The sequence below is a fragment of the Lepidochelys kempii genome, chromosome 1 (genome assembly GCF_965140285.1).
Source record: "Lepidochelys kempii isolate rLepKem1 chromosome 1, rLepKem1.hap1, whole genome shotgun sequence".
Classification (NCBI taxonomy): Eukaryota; Metazoa; Chordata; order Testudines; family Cheloniidae; genus Lepidochelys; species Lepidochelys kempii.
In genome coordinates this window covers 118,793,739-118,807,394 of record NC_136380.1, presented here as the reverse complement: position 1 = coordinate 118,807,394, position 13,656 = coordinate 118,793,739, and the positions used below count along the sequence as shown (strand labels likewise).

At 41.2% G+C, this 13,656-nt stretch overlaps 1 protein-coding gene across 2 annotated transcripts in view; it reads left to right on the top strand.

Annotated features, from left to right (window-relative positions):
• The window catches only part of NPAS2 (neuronal PAS domain protein 2), a 203,717-nt gene that overhangs the window by 51,089 nt on the left and 138,972 nt on the right, over positions 1 to 13,656 (top strand). The gene's annotated exons all lie outside the window — the stretch shown is intronic.

Genomic DNA, 13,656 nt, shown 5'->3' with positions numbered 1-13,656 from the left:
ACTAATCTAATCGCCTTCTATGATGAGATTACTGGTTCTTTGGATGAAGGGAAAGCAGTGGATGTATTGTTTCTTGACTTTAGCAAAGTTTTTGACACGGTCTCCCACAGTATTCTTGTCAGCAAGTTAAAGAAGTATGGGCTGGATGCCCTATATGGGCACTATAAGGTGGGTAGAAAGTTGGCTAGATTGTCGGGCTCAACGGGTAGTGATCAATGGCTCCATGTCTAGTTGGCAGCCGGTGTCAAGTGGAGTGCCCCAGGGGTCGGTCCTGGGGCTGGTTTTGTTCAATATCTTCATAAATGATCTGGAGGATGGTGTGGATTGCACTCTCAGCAAATCTGCGGATGATACTAAACTGGGAGGAGTGGTAGATATGCTGGAGGGCAGGGATAGGATACAGAGGGACCTAGACAAATTGGAAGATTGGGCCAAAAGAAATCTGATGAGGTTCAATAAGGATAAGTGCAGGGTCCTGCACTGAGGACGGAAGAACCCAATGCACCGCTACAGACTAGGGACCGAATGGCTAGGCAGCAGTTCTGCGGAAAAGGACCTAGGGGTGACAGTGGATGAGAAGCTGGATATGAGTCAGCAGTGTTCCCTTTTTGCCAAGAAGGCCATTGGCATTTTGGGATGTATAAGTAGGGGCATTGCCAGCAGATCGAGGGACGTGATCGTTCCCCTCTGTTCGACATTGGTGAGGCCTCATCTGGAGTACTGTGTCCAGTTTTGGGCCCCACACTACAAGAAGGATGTGGATAAATTGGAAAACGTCCAGCGTAGGGCAACAAAAATGATTCGGGGTCTGGAACACATGACTTCTGAGGAGAGGCTGAGGGAACTGGGATTGTTTAGTCTGCAGAAGAGAAGAATGAGGGGGGATTTGATAGCTGCTTTCAACTACCTGAGAGGTGGTTCCAGAGAGGATGGTTCTAGACTATTCTCAGTGGTAGAAGAGGACAGGACAAGGAGTAATGGTCTCAAGTTGCAGTGGGGGAGGTTTAGGTTGGATATTAGGAAAAACTTTTTCACTAGGAGGGTGGTGAAACACTGGAATGCGTTACCTAGGGAGGTAGTAGAATCTCCTTCCTTAGAAGTTTTTAAGGTCAGGCTTGACAAAGCCCTGGCTGGGATGATTTAATTGGGGATTGGTCCTGCTTTGAGCAGGGGGTTGGACTAGATGACCTCCTGAGGTCCCTTCCAACCCTGATATTCTATGATTCTATGACAGGTTTCAGAGTAGCAGCCGTGTTAGTCTGTATTCGCAAAAAGAACAGGCGTACTTGTGGTACCTTAGAGACTAACAAATTTATTAGAGCATAAACTTTCATGAGCTACAGCTCACTTCATCGATGCATGAATCCGATGAAGTGAGCTGTAACTCACGAAAGCTTATGCTCAAATAAATTGGTTAGTCTCTAAGGTGCCACAAGTACTCCTTTTCTTTTATGATTCCTGATGTCAGATTTGTGTTCATTTATTCTTTTTTGTAGAGACTGTCCGGTTTGGCCAATGTACCTGGCAGAGGGGCATTGCTGGCACATGATGGCATATATCACATTGGTAGATGTGCAGGTGAATGAGCCCCTGATGGCGTGGCTAATGTAATTAGGTCCTATGGTGGTGTCACTTGAATAAATATGTGGACAGAGTTGGCATCGGGCTTTGTTGCAAGGATAGGTTCCTGGGTTAGTGTTTTTGTTGTGTGGTTGCTGGTGAGTATTTGCTTCCGGTTGGGGGGCTGTCTGTAAGCGAGGACTGGTCTGTCTCCCAAGATCTGTGAGAGTGAGGGATCATTTTTCAGATAGGTTGTAAATCTTTGATGATGCGCTGGAGAGGTTTTAGTTGGGGGCTGAAGGTGACAGCTAGTGGCGTTCTGTTATTTTCTTTGTTGGGCCTGTCCTGTAGTAGGTAACTTCTGGGTACTCTTCTGGCTCTGTCAGTCTGTTTTTTCACTTCAGCAGGTGGGTATTGTAGATTTAAAAATGCTTGATAGAGATCTTGTAGGTGTTTGTCTGCCTCTCACAGTTTGTATGGTAACTTCCAACTTATCTGTATGTGTGTGTATATATGTGTATATATATATATATATATCTATCTCTTACTATATGTTCCATTCTATGCATCCGATGAAGTGAGCTGTAGCTCATGAAAGCTTATGCTCTAATACATTTGTTAGTCTCTAAGGTGCCACAAATTCTCCTGTTCTTTTTATTAAAGATTGATTTACTCATGTTTTTTACAGCTTCAGTAAAAATGTTTTATAACTATAGTTCATGGTAAAAATATTGGTTAAACTGCAATCCTCCATAAATTAGGAGTATGTGATTTGTTAGTAATTTAGAGGATTATGCATAGTGCTAGAACAAGATAATTGGATTTACAAAGAAAGCAAGATTGAGGAAGCTGTCTGATACACTGATGTGAGTAATACATCTTTATGACCATATGAGTCTGAATTTAGTAGCTATATTACCATTCCTCATATCGATATTTCCAACTAAAAAGACTGAAAGAAATAGAAAAATTCTCTAGCATCGTACACTGCTACTTTTTCTCTCTATTTAACTGACTATAAATTTACTAAAAAGAAAAGGAGTACTTGTGGCACCTTAGAGACTAACAAATTTATTTGAGCATAAGCTTTCCCGAAAGCTTATGCTCAAATAGATTTGTTAGTCTCTAAGGTGCCACAAGTACTCCTTTTCTTTTTGCGAATACAGACTAACACGGCTGCTACTCTGAAACCTATAAATTTACTAAAAGAAAAGGAGTACTTGTGGCACCTTAGAGACTAACAGATTTATTTGAGCATAAGCTTTCGTGAGCTACAACTCACTTCTTTGGATGCATGTAGCAGCTGTAGCTCACGAAAGCTTATGCTCAAATAAATTTGTTAGTCTCTAAGGTGCCACAAGTCCTCCTTTTCTTTTTGCGAATACAGGCTAACACAGCTGCTACTCTGAAACCTATAAATTTACTGCAAGCCTCAAAGTACAGTTTTAAGAACTGTGACTTCTTTCAAGATATTCTCTGTGTTAATGTAGGTTGGATTTAGACCATGGACCATTTGAAGTTGCTGTGATTAAAGAAATAGCTCATATTAGTCAAATATTTACTGAGTTATAAAGACATAAGAATAAATGTAAAGAATACTGCCATTTTACTAAAACATTGGCTGTTCTGCAATGCCTGTCTTTCATCAAAGCCATGGTAACATAAACTCTTTTCAGCCCACTGTAACAGTGTGCTTGCCCTTGGGCTGGAGAGCCTGGGGTCAAGACAATCCTGATTACAGAACGGACACCTTATCTTGAGGGAAATCAGGCAATTTTCTATAAAGTGCATAAGGTGGCTGCAGCAAGGGGAAAGCTCAGGAGGCGGTAGTGAGACTGCAAATTGTGAGAGAGATTCCTGCAAGGAAGGCTCTGAGACCTGGGGAATTGCTCTAGCTAGGAAGGGCTGGGAGTAGCTTGCTAAGGGAGGAAGGATTTCCACCATACTAAGGATATTTGGATTGTGCCTGGCTAGACTGTGTTTAGTTTTGAACTTTGCTCCCTAACCAGGGCTGTTGTGACTGGACTGGAAAAATCCAGTGTGATATTTATTTGGGGATCCAAAACAGGAAATTGAGGTGAGGGGCTGTGTGCTGGGCTGCCACATCTACCCACTTAGATTCCAGTTTCCTAGAGGCCAATGCATCTGTTAGGCTTTCACAGAGTCCCAAAATTTATCAAAGGTTACTTGCACCATCCCCAAGGCAACTGACTTCAGCACTTGAGAAATATGGATTATATATGACAATACAAAGTGTTGATTGATTTATCCGTTAGAATTGTGTCTAACTTTTAAGACGTCTGTTTTTTCTCGAAGATCTAAATCCTCAGCAGATGTAAATTGGGGTAGCAATACTGAAGACAATGGAACTATGCAGATTTACACAAGCTGAAGATCTGGCCCAATTGCAAGAGTGTTTATTAAACTTCAGTGTAATCTGTCTAAAAGTTTGTTACAGCAAATAAAGGAACAAATAGAATGTTCGGATACAGTATCTGAAATAAGGAGCAGGGGGGACTATGTACAAATTCATTTGACAAATGTGCTGGTCTTATTTTTTTGGTGTCCCATGATGCTGAGAGTGAGGTGATTTAACGTTCTGCGTTGGGATGGATGTTCAAAGGATTGAGATTTGGATGCCTAATGCTCTCGGGCCCCTTTGGAAAATCCAAACTCTAATTTCTGGGATTTTAGAGGCTCCCTACTGCATATTTTTGAGGTACTATGACACAATCAGTCAGAGAGAGGATAAAGTGTAGTTAATTCTCTGCTCTTTAGGTAGTTTACATTGGCAGCATCTGAGAGGTATAGGAGTTCTGAATTATACAAATTCACGAGGTCTTGATGTTCAGATTAAACATTTTTTTAACTTAAGTATGAAACAATAGGAACCAGCATAAAAGCTCTCTTAGGAATTTACCCTTTGAAGCGTCTAAAGGAAGAAGGTTGAGGAAAGAACACCCACATTGAATCAGATATTGTTTAAAAAAGAAAATCCAAACAAACCGGTAGTGATGGAGCAAAAGTATAAGTCATTTAAAATGGAATGTTGTGATGTCAGTAGGCTTGTCATAGTTTTTGTTACAGTATCTAAGATGCCTTACTTTATATTAACTAATTATATCCTGATTGATCAAGTCACCTTTCCATTTCACTGGGGGCATTGGAGGGTCAGATTCCAGAACTTTACTCACATTGAATCATGTTGCATTCTATATGAGGTTCCATTAAAATCCATGTACTACTTTTAAAGTAAAGTGCTATCCTTTCTGAGTGAGGATATCAAAGGATATCAAAATCTGGCACTGTTTTTGTCCATAACTATTTTTGTTCTCGGTAACTGTTAAAAATATGCAGCATTATGCAATAGCTAACTTTTCATATTTTTCAGGGATATAGGCACATACCTAATATTTCTGTATGAGTTTTGCAATTGCTGGCATATAAACGTCAAGATGGTTTGAAGTACTAGTGACTTCTAGTTTTCATTATGGTAAATGAGGTAAACATCATTTAGAACTGGGGTCAGCTCCCACTGAAGTCAATGAAGCACGCCGATTGATCTGATTTGCAGTAAGTTTGGGACCCTAGTATGTATGGTCTACTTTATTGTTCACAGTACTTGAGACTGGGATATTTTTCACCTTTGTGAGCTAGCATGGCAGTATTTGACTAAAGTTTTTGCAGTACTGTTTTTTTATTTTTTATTTTTCCAATATTGTTTCATATCTGGCAGAGGAATAATTGATTAGTATTGTGAGTTGGGTTAAACTTTTGTTATGGGTTCAGTTTATACCTATGTAGCACCTCCAGCTCTGGTTCAGACACGGAGTATATCCGTCTGTAGGGCACCTTGGCCCTGGCCTGTAGGTCCATTGGGCAGTCATAATCTCTATGTGGGGGTAGTAAGTTTGCATTCTTCTTCCTGAACACATCCAAGTAGTCACAATATTTGTCACAGAGGCTGAGGTTCTGGCCTGGAGCTACTCCCATCTAGCTAGCCCCTGCCATCCAGGGTTCATTCCACCCAGTATCAGCTACAAGCCGTCGGAAATGGATGACGTAAGAGGTGGCCAGCCCTTGTTCCTGGCGAGGCTTCCGGAGGGCAGCCTCTGCAGAACGGATGTGATGCTCGTCATCTAAGAGAGTCACAAAGGCTTGTAGAAGGCATCCCACTCAGAGAGCATGGGGCTGTTCTGCTCCAAGAGGGGGAGGCCCAATTGAGTGCCTCGCCAGAGAGCAGGCTGAGAGCCCCACCTTAGTCTGGCCTGTGGAGTATGTTCCGGGGCAGAGCAGGAAGAGCAGTCTGCACTGGTTCAGGAAATCAAAGAACCCACATGGTCCCAGTTTCTAATCCTACAAATTCTTACAATACTAGAGGCCTTCAATTTCAGCTTCCAACTGGAACATCCCCAGCACCCTGAAATTTGACTAGCTACTCAGGTCAAATAGGAGCAACTGTATTTTTCTATTAGCTAAGAGCAAGGTTTGGACCTTTAGTAACTTCTCTTTATTAAAACACAGCAATTAATAGAACATTCTAAAAATTAAGTTCAGCGTACACTCTGTGGACCACATCCTGCTCTCAATTGATGTGTGGGAAGAGGACAGGCTAAGGCTTCTTGAAATCTGTATTTCAGATTAGTTCATAGGAAGAGTTTGATATACACTATGAAGTAAGGATGTGCTTGAGTATGAATGATAAACACTGAAAAGAATGGCTATAATTCTGTTTCATTACCCAGTTATTATGGCCTTAAAACTACTGTGTAGATATTTAATATGTTGCTAAAATGCACTAGTAATACCTAGAAATACAATTGATTTTACTATCACTTCAGATAAAATTTACAGAACAATGAGGAACAGAGAATTACATGGATTCTAGAGCTGGTCCAGAACTACTTGATTCATGTGGTTTTTACTTCAGACTATACATTTAAATTAAATATATAACTAAATCTATGAAACTTGTTCAGCTGCATGTTCTCCAAGGATCACTCTCTTTCCCAGAGTTTCAGAATGAACTGGATACAGGAGCAACTTATCTTAAAGGAATAGGAGTGGGGAGCAGAATATTTTGCATGCTTTAAAAGGGGTGTCTCAGATTGGTCTACCCCTGTATAGCTGGGGAGCTAAAGGAGGTATGGTGGACAGCATTTTCCAAGTGCTTTTCCTAGAGTGGTGTGGCTCCCCTGCACACCTAGACAGAGTTGTGACTAAATGCCACAGTCAAACCCATGGTGGAAAAAAAACCTGAATGCAAATAAAACAAAGATTGTAATTCATAGATTCATAGATATCTAGGCCAGAAGGGACCATTATGATCATCTAGTCTGACCTCCTGCACAACGCAGGCCACAGAATTTCACCCACCACTCCTAAAAAAGACCTCACACCTATATCTGTGCTATTGAAGTCCTCAAATTGTAGTTTGAAGACCTCAAGGAGCAGAGAATCCTCCAGCAAGTGACCCGTGCCCCATGCTACAGAGGAAGGCGAAAAACCTCCAGGGCCTTCCAATCTGCCCTGGAGGAAAATTCCTTCCCGACCCCAAATATGGCGATCAGCTAAACCCTGAGCATATGGGCAAGATTCATCAGCCAGATACTACAGAAAATTCTTTCCCGGGTAACTTGGATCTTACCCCATCTAAAAACCCATCACAGGCCATTGGGCCTATTTACCATGAATATTTAATTACCAAAACCATGTTATCCCATCATACCATCTCCTCCATAAACTTATCGAGTTTAATCTTAAAGCAAGATAGATCTTTTGCCCCCACTACTTCCCTCGGAAGGCTATTCCAAAACTTCACTCCTCTGATGGTTAGAAACCTTCGTCTAATTTCTAATCTAAATTTCCTAGTGGCCAGTTTATATCCATTTGTTCTTGTGTCCACATTGGTACTGAGTTTAAATAATTCCTCTCCCTCTCTGGTATTTATCCCTCTGATATATTTATAGAGAGCAATCATATCTCCCCTCAACCTTCTTTTAGTTAGGCTAAACAAGCCAAGCTCCCTGAGTCTCCTTTCATAAGACAAGTTTTCCATTCCTCGGGTCATCCTAGTAGCCCTTCTCTGTACCTGTTCCAGTTTGAATTCATCCTTCTTAAACATGGGAGACCAGAACTGCACACAGTATTCCAGGTGAGGTCTCACCAGTGCCTTATATAACGGTACTAAAACCTCCTTATCCCTACTGGAAATACCTCTCCTGATGCATCCCAAGACGACATTAGCTTTTTTCACAGCCATATCACATTGGCAGCTCATAGTCATCCTATGATCAACCAATACTCCAAGGTCGTTTTCCTCCTCCGTTACTTCTAGTTGATGCGTCCCTAGCTTATAACTAAAATTCTTGTTATTAATCCCTAAATGCATGACCTTACACTTCTCACTATTAAATTTCATCCTATTCCTATTACTCCAGTTTACAAGGTCATCCAGATCCTCCTGTAGGGTATCCCTGTCCTTCTCTAAATTAGCAATACCTCCCAGCTTTGTATCATCTGCAAACTTTATTAGCACACTCCCACTTTTTGTGCCCAGGTCAGTAATAAAAAGATTAAATAAGATTGGTCCCAAAACTGATCCTTGAGGAACTCCACTGGTAACCTCCCTCCAACTTGACAGTTCACCTTTCAGTAGGACCCGTTGTAGTCTCCCCTTTAACCAATTCCCTATCCACCTTTCAATTTTCCTATTGATGCCCATCTTATCCAATTTAACTAATAATTCCCCATGTGGCACAGTATCAAACGCCTTACTAAAATCTAAGTAAATTAGATCCACTGCGTTTCCTTTATCTAAAAAATCTGTTACTCTCTCAAAGAAGGAGATCAGGTTGGTTTGGCACGATCTACCTTTTGTAAAACCATGTTGTATTTTGTCCCATTTACCATTGACTTCAATGTCTTTAACTACCTTCTCCTTCAAAATTTTTTCCAAGACCTTGCATACTACAGATGTCAAACTAACAGGCCTATAATTACTTGGATCACTTTTTTTCCCTTTCTTAAAAATAGGAACTATGTTAGCAATTCTCCAATCATACAGTACAACCCCTGAGTTTACAGATTCATTAAAAATTCTTGCTAATGGGCTTGCAATTTCTTGTGCCAATTCTTTTAATATTCTTGGATGAAGATTATCTGGGCCCCCCGATTTAGTCCCATTAAGCTGTTTGAGTTTCGCTTCTACCTCAGATATGGTGATGTCTACCTCCATATCCTCATTCCCATTTATCATGCTACCATTATCCCTAAGATCCTCTTTAGTCTTATTAAAGACTGAGGCAAAGTATTTGTTTAGATATTGGGCCATGCCTAGATTATCCTTGACCTCCACTCCATCCTCAGTTTTTAGCGGTCCCACTTCTTCTTTCTTTGTTTTCTTCCTATTTATATGACTATAGAACCTTTTACTATTGGTTTTAATTCCCTTTGCAAGGTCCAACTCTACTTGACTTTTAGCCTGTCTCACTTTATCCCTACATATTCTGACCTCAATAAGGTAGCTTTCCTTACTGTAATTAATGAGGATTCTGAGAATTGCAGGTGTGTGTTTTTCTAAGCGGATGCAAGACTATCATTAACAAATTAACAATTCTCGTTTGCAGTTTCCCTTTCAACTGTTTAACCACCCACCATCTGCATGATGGAGCCTCATATATACATCAACACCACCATCCCCTTCTCTGCCCTCAGTAATACAAATAAAAACCTTAAACAATGAAACTGTACAATAAAGAGTGTGAACCCTTGGATTTCTGTGGTACATACTGTGCTTTCTTGGAAGCACCAAATCGAGTGTGTTCTGCACTGATGGGCATAGGATGTTATGCTAATAAGAAGTTTCATTTTAGCCCTTAGATTATTATTCCTGTAAATTCTAACTGAAAAGTAATCTGGTTTTCAAATACCGTATGCAAATGTGCCATCCCAGCTGCATTCTAGAACAGACATTGCAGAGACTGAATTGATGCAACAGAGGGCAATCTTTATAACTCAGGGTGTCTGTGCTATCAGTTATATAATTGTGAGGAAAAATTAGCCAGCACATCTGCCATCCACAGAGTAGAAAATAGGTGGCCTTATTCATCCTTGTTCTGCACCATATGTTAGTGGTTTATATCCATGCAAAACATATACAGAATAGATGTAAAACATTGCCATTTTGGTTTGGGAGTATTCTGTGTTCACTTTGCAACGGCGGAAATGATTACACAATACACAGGCAACAAAGAACAGGCCCTAAGAAGAAAGTGGAAGGTTAGAAAGAGGAATCTTGCTAACCGTAATACTGAAAACTGAAGGAAAAAGAAAATTGAAACTGTTTGTGATGGTAAAATTTAAAATAAGAGGTACTAGCAAGTAAGGTTAAGGAGAGAGACATATATAAATTAAGGCAGGATCTCTTTATAAAAAGGATGATGAAATATGGAACAAGCTTTCAAACTCAACAATAGAATAGAACAGGGGTTCCCAAACTTGTTCCACCGCTTGTGCAGAGAAAGCCCCTGCCGGGCCAGGCCGGTTTGTTTACCTGCCGCATCCGCAGGTTTGGCCGATTGCAGCTCCCAGTGGCTGCGGTTCGCTGCTCCAGGCCAATGGGAGCTGCTGGAAGCAACAGCCAGTATGTCCCTCTGCCCACACCGCTTCCAGCAGCTCCCATTGGCCTGGAGCCGTGAACCGCAGCCACTGGGAGCCGCGAACCGCGGCCACTGGGAGCCGTGATCGGCCAAACCTGTGGACGCGGAGGTAAACAAACTGGCCCAGCCCACCAGGGGCTTTCCCTGCACAAGTGGTGGAACAAGTCTGGGAACCACTGGAATAGAAAGTAGAAATGTAAGTGGTTAATGAGGCAGTTAAGAGATTTTGGATGGAAAGCTTTGGGGTGTAGTCACTAAACAGGTTTTTGGATTTAAACAAATGATATAGAGTAACAGACCATATATGTTTTCCTGCTTTAAAAAAAAAGAAAGATTCCTAGCCTGTATATTAAAACTGTTGAAAAGATATAGAATTTAAAAAGACTCAAAAGAAAAGAAGGTTTTTTATCATCAAAAATATTTTTAAATTGTCACTCAGAAATACACATGGTTACCCAACATAATAATTAGAATAATTGATGTAGTTTACTAATTATTGATGTTGTTAAACAGTAGGGTACAATGTAGAGCAGATCTGCAAAATTCTACTCTCCTAGAACAAATGGTTTTTTTAAATCAGTGAGCAATATTTTATAAACTTTCTCACTTTAACCATCATCATGGTAAAGAACAGGCAAGTAGATTTTGTTTTTAGGCTGGTAGGTGTTCACATCTCATTGTAAGGCTGATAATACTCAGTGGTGTATTGTTCCTGTGACATGTTAAAAATTTCAACAATGGACTTGTCCAATGGAAATTATTTTCTAATTACCAAGGGCTGAATTATGCATTGTTCCAAAACAGGAGGTACGGGTAAAAAACAAAACAAAACAAAACTAGAGAGCCTACCAACCAGGAGAAGTTACTGTCCCTTGAGGTTATATTTACATTATGTAAGACCATGTAAAATGATTATGGAGGGATTTTCCTGGCTTTGTGCAGACTAGAGTTGTGAGGATTCTGCTTGTATATTCTGCTGAACTGAGTCTTAAGAGTTATTACTACCATAAATAGAAAAAAATACAGGAATTGTGATATCCATCTTGGCACCCTGAAAGTTTGGATTTTGTGTGTCGTACTGTGTAAGAAATATATGGTATAAAAACAAATCTTAGTTAAGCAACTGCTTAACTGATTACCTGTACCACCTTTCTTAGGGTTCTTTTAATATTCCTTGCTTATCTAAAGTAAAGGACCGAAGCGCTGAATTTAGGTTTTATTGAGTTATTAAATATTCTTAATACCAGTATCTAATAGTATATAGGATGTAAGAAGAATAAAGTAGTTTTGGACCATGATCTGGCTAACACAAACTAGAAAATTGGTTGATATAACCATTCTGGTTTTCAGAATCAAATCGCACAACCGCAGTAGAAAATAACACTTGTACTTACTATCTTGGGAAGGTGACTTTGTATTGATTTTTGACTCAGAGTCCCTCACAATAGGGCCTCATTTGTGTCAAACTGGTTATTCATTCTGGTGTTGCCAACACAACAGAGGGGAAGAAAATCCAAAAGTAACGCATAAGATGGTTTGTTCAATTACATACATGCCAGTTCAACAAGGCCTCCTTCCCAATGGATTTCTAATAGTCAACCCTCTTAACCTACTTCCCCACAAATTATACTAGCTCCAGGATCTGACTAACATTCCTAACTATTTAATATAAACCCCTACATTTATGACAAAAAGCATGCAATTCAAGAGGCTTGTATACTTGTTCTGTTTTATATTTGTTTGCAACTAGAACTTGAAAGGCAGTATGAAACTGTTAACAATGGTAGACACACATGCAGTGTTGTATAGTCTTATAGTCTTAGTCTACACTAGGAGTTGAGGTCAAATTTAGCAGCATTAAATCAATTTAATCCTGCACCCGTCCACACTATGAAGCCCTTTTTTTCGAGTGAAATCAGCCTTTCTGGGTCAAATTGGGGTACTGTGGACGCAATTAGACAGTATTGGCCTCTGCGAGCTATCCCAGAGTGCTCCATTGTGACCGCTCTAGACAGCACTTTCAACTCAGATGCACCGTCCAGGTAGACAGGAAATGTCCCGCAAACCTTTGAATTTCATTTCCTGTTTGGCCAGTGTGGCAAGCTGCAGGTGAGTGCAGAGCTCATCAGCAGATGTGACCATGATGGAGTCCTAGAATCGCAAAAGAGCTCCAGCATGGATCGAACGGGAGGTACAGGATCTGATCACTGTATGGGGAGAGGAATCCGTGCTATCAGAACTCCATTCCAGTTTTTGAAATGCCAAAACATTTGTCAAAATCTCCCAGGGCATGAAGGACAAAGGCCATAACAGGGACCCGAAGCAGTGCTGCGTGAAACTTAAGGAGCTGAGGCAAGCCTACCAGAAAACCAGAGAGGCAAACAGCCGCTCCGGATCAGAGCCCAAAACATGACGTTTCTATGATGAGCTGCATGCCATTTTAGGGGGTTCAACCACCACTACCCCAACCGTGTTGTTTGACTCCTTCAGTGGAGATGGAGGCAACACGGAAGCAGGTTTTGGGGATGATGAAGATGATGATGAGGTTGTAGATAGCTCACAGCAAGCAAGCGGAGAAACCGGTTTTCCCGACAGCCAGGAACTGTTTCTCACCCTGGACCTGGATCCAGTCCCCCCCGAACCCACCCAAGGCCACCTCCCGGACCCGCCAGGTGGAGAAGGGACCTCTGGTGAGTGTACCTTTTAAATAGTGTACATGGTTTAAAAGCAAGCGTGTTTAATGATTAATTTGCCCTGGCATTCATGGCCAATACAGCTACTGGAAAAGTCTGTTAACATGCATGGGGATGGAGCAGAAATCCTCCAGGGAATCTCCATAAAGCTCTCCTGGATGTACTCCCAAAGCCTTTGCAAAAGGTTTCTTGGGAGGGGGCAGCCTTATTCCTCCACCATGGTAGGACACTTTACCACGCCAGGCCAGTAGCACGTAGTTGGGAATCATTGCAGAACAAAGCATTGCAGTGTATGTTTGCTGGCATTCAAACAACATCCGTTCTTTATCTCTCTGTGTTATCTTCAGGAGAGTGATACCATTCATGGTCACCTGGTTGAAATAGGGTGCTTTTCTTAAGGGGAAATTCAGAGGTGGCCGTTCCTGCTGGGCTGTTTGCCTGTGGCTGAACAGAAATGTTCCCCGCTGTTAGCCACGGGGGGGAGGGGGGGGCTAGCCACTCGGTGGGGGGAGGCAAAATGCAACCTTGTCACGAAAGCACATGTGCTATGTATGTAATGTTAACAGCAAGGTTTACCGTGAAAGAATGTACCCATTGTTCTATAAACTGTGTCTTTTTAAATACCACTGTCTCTTTTTTTTTTCTCCACCAGCTGCATGTGTTTCAAGGATCACAGGATCTTCTCCTTCCCAGAGGCTAGCGAAGATTAGAAGGCGAAAAAAACGCACTTGTGATGAAATGTT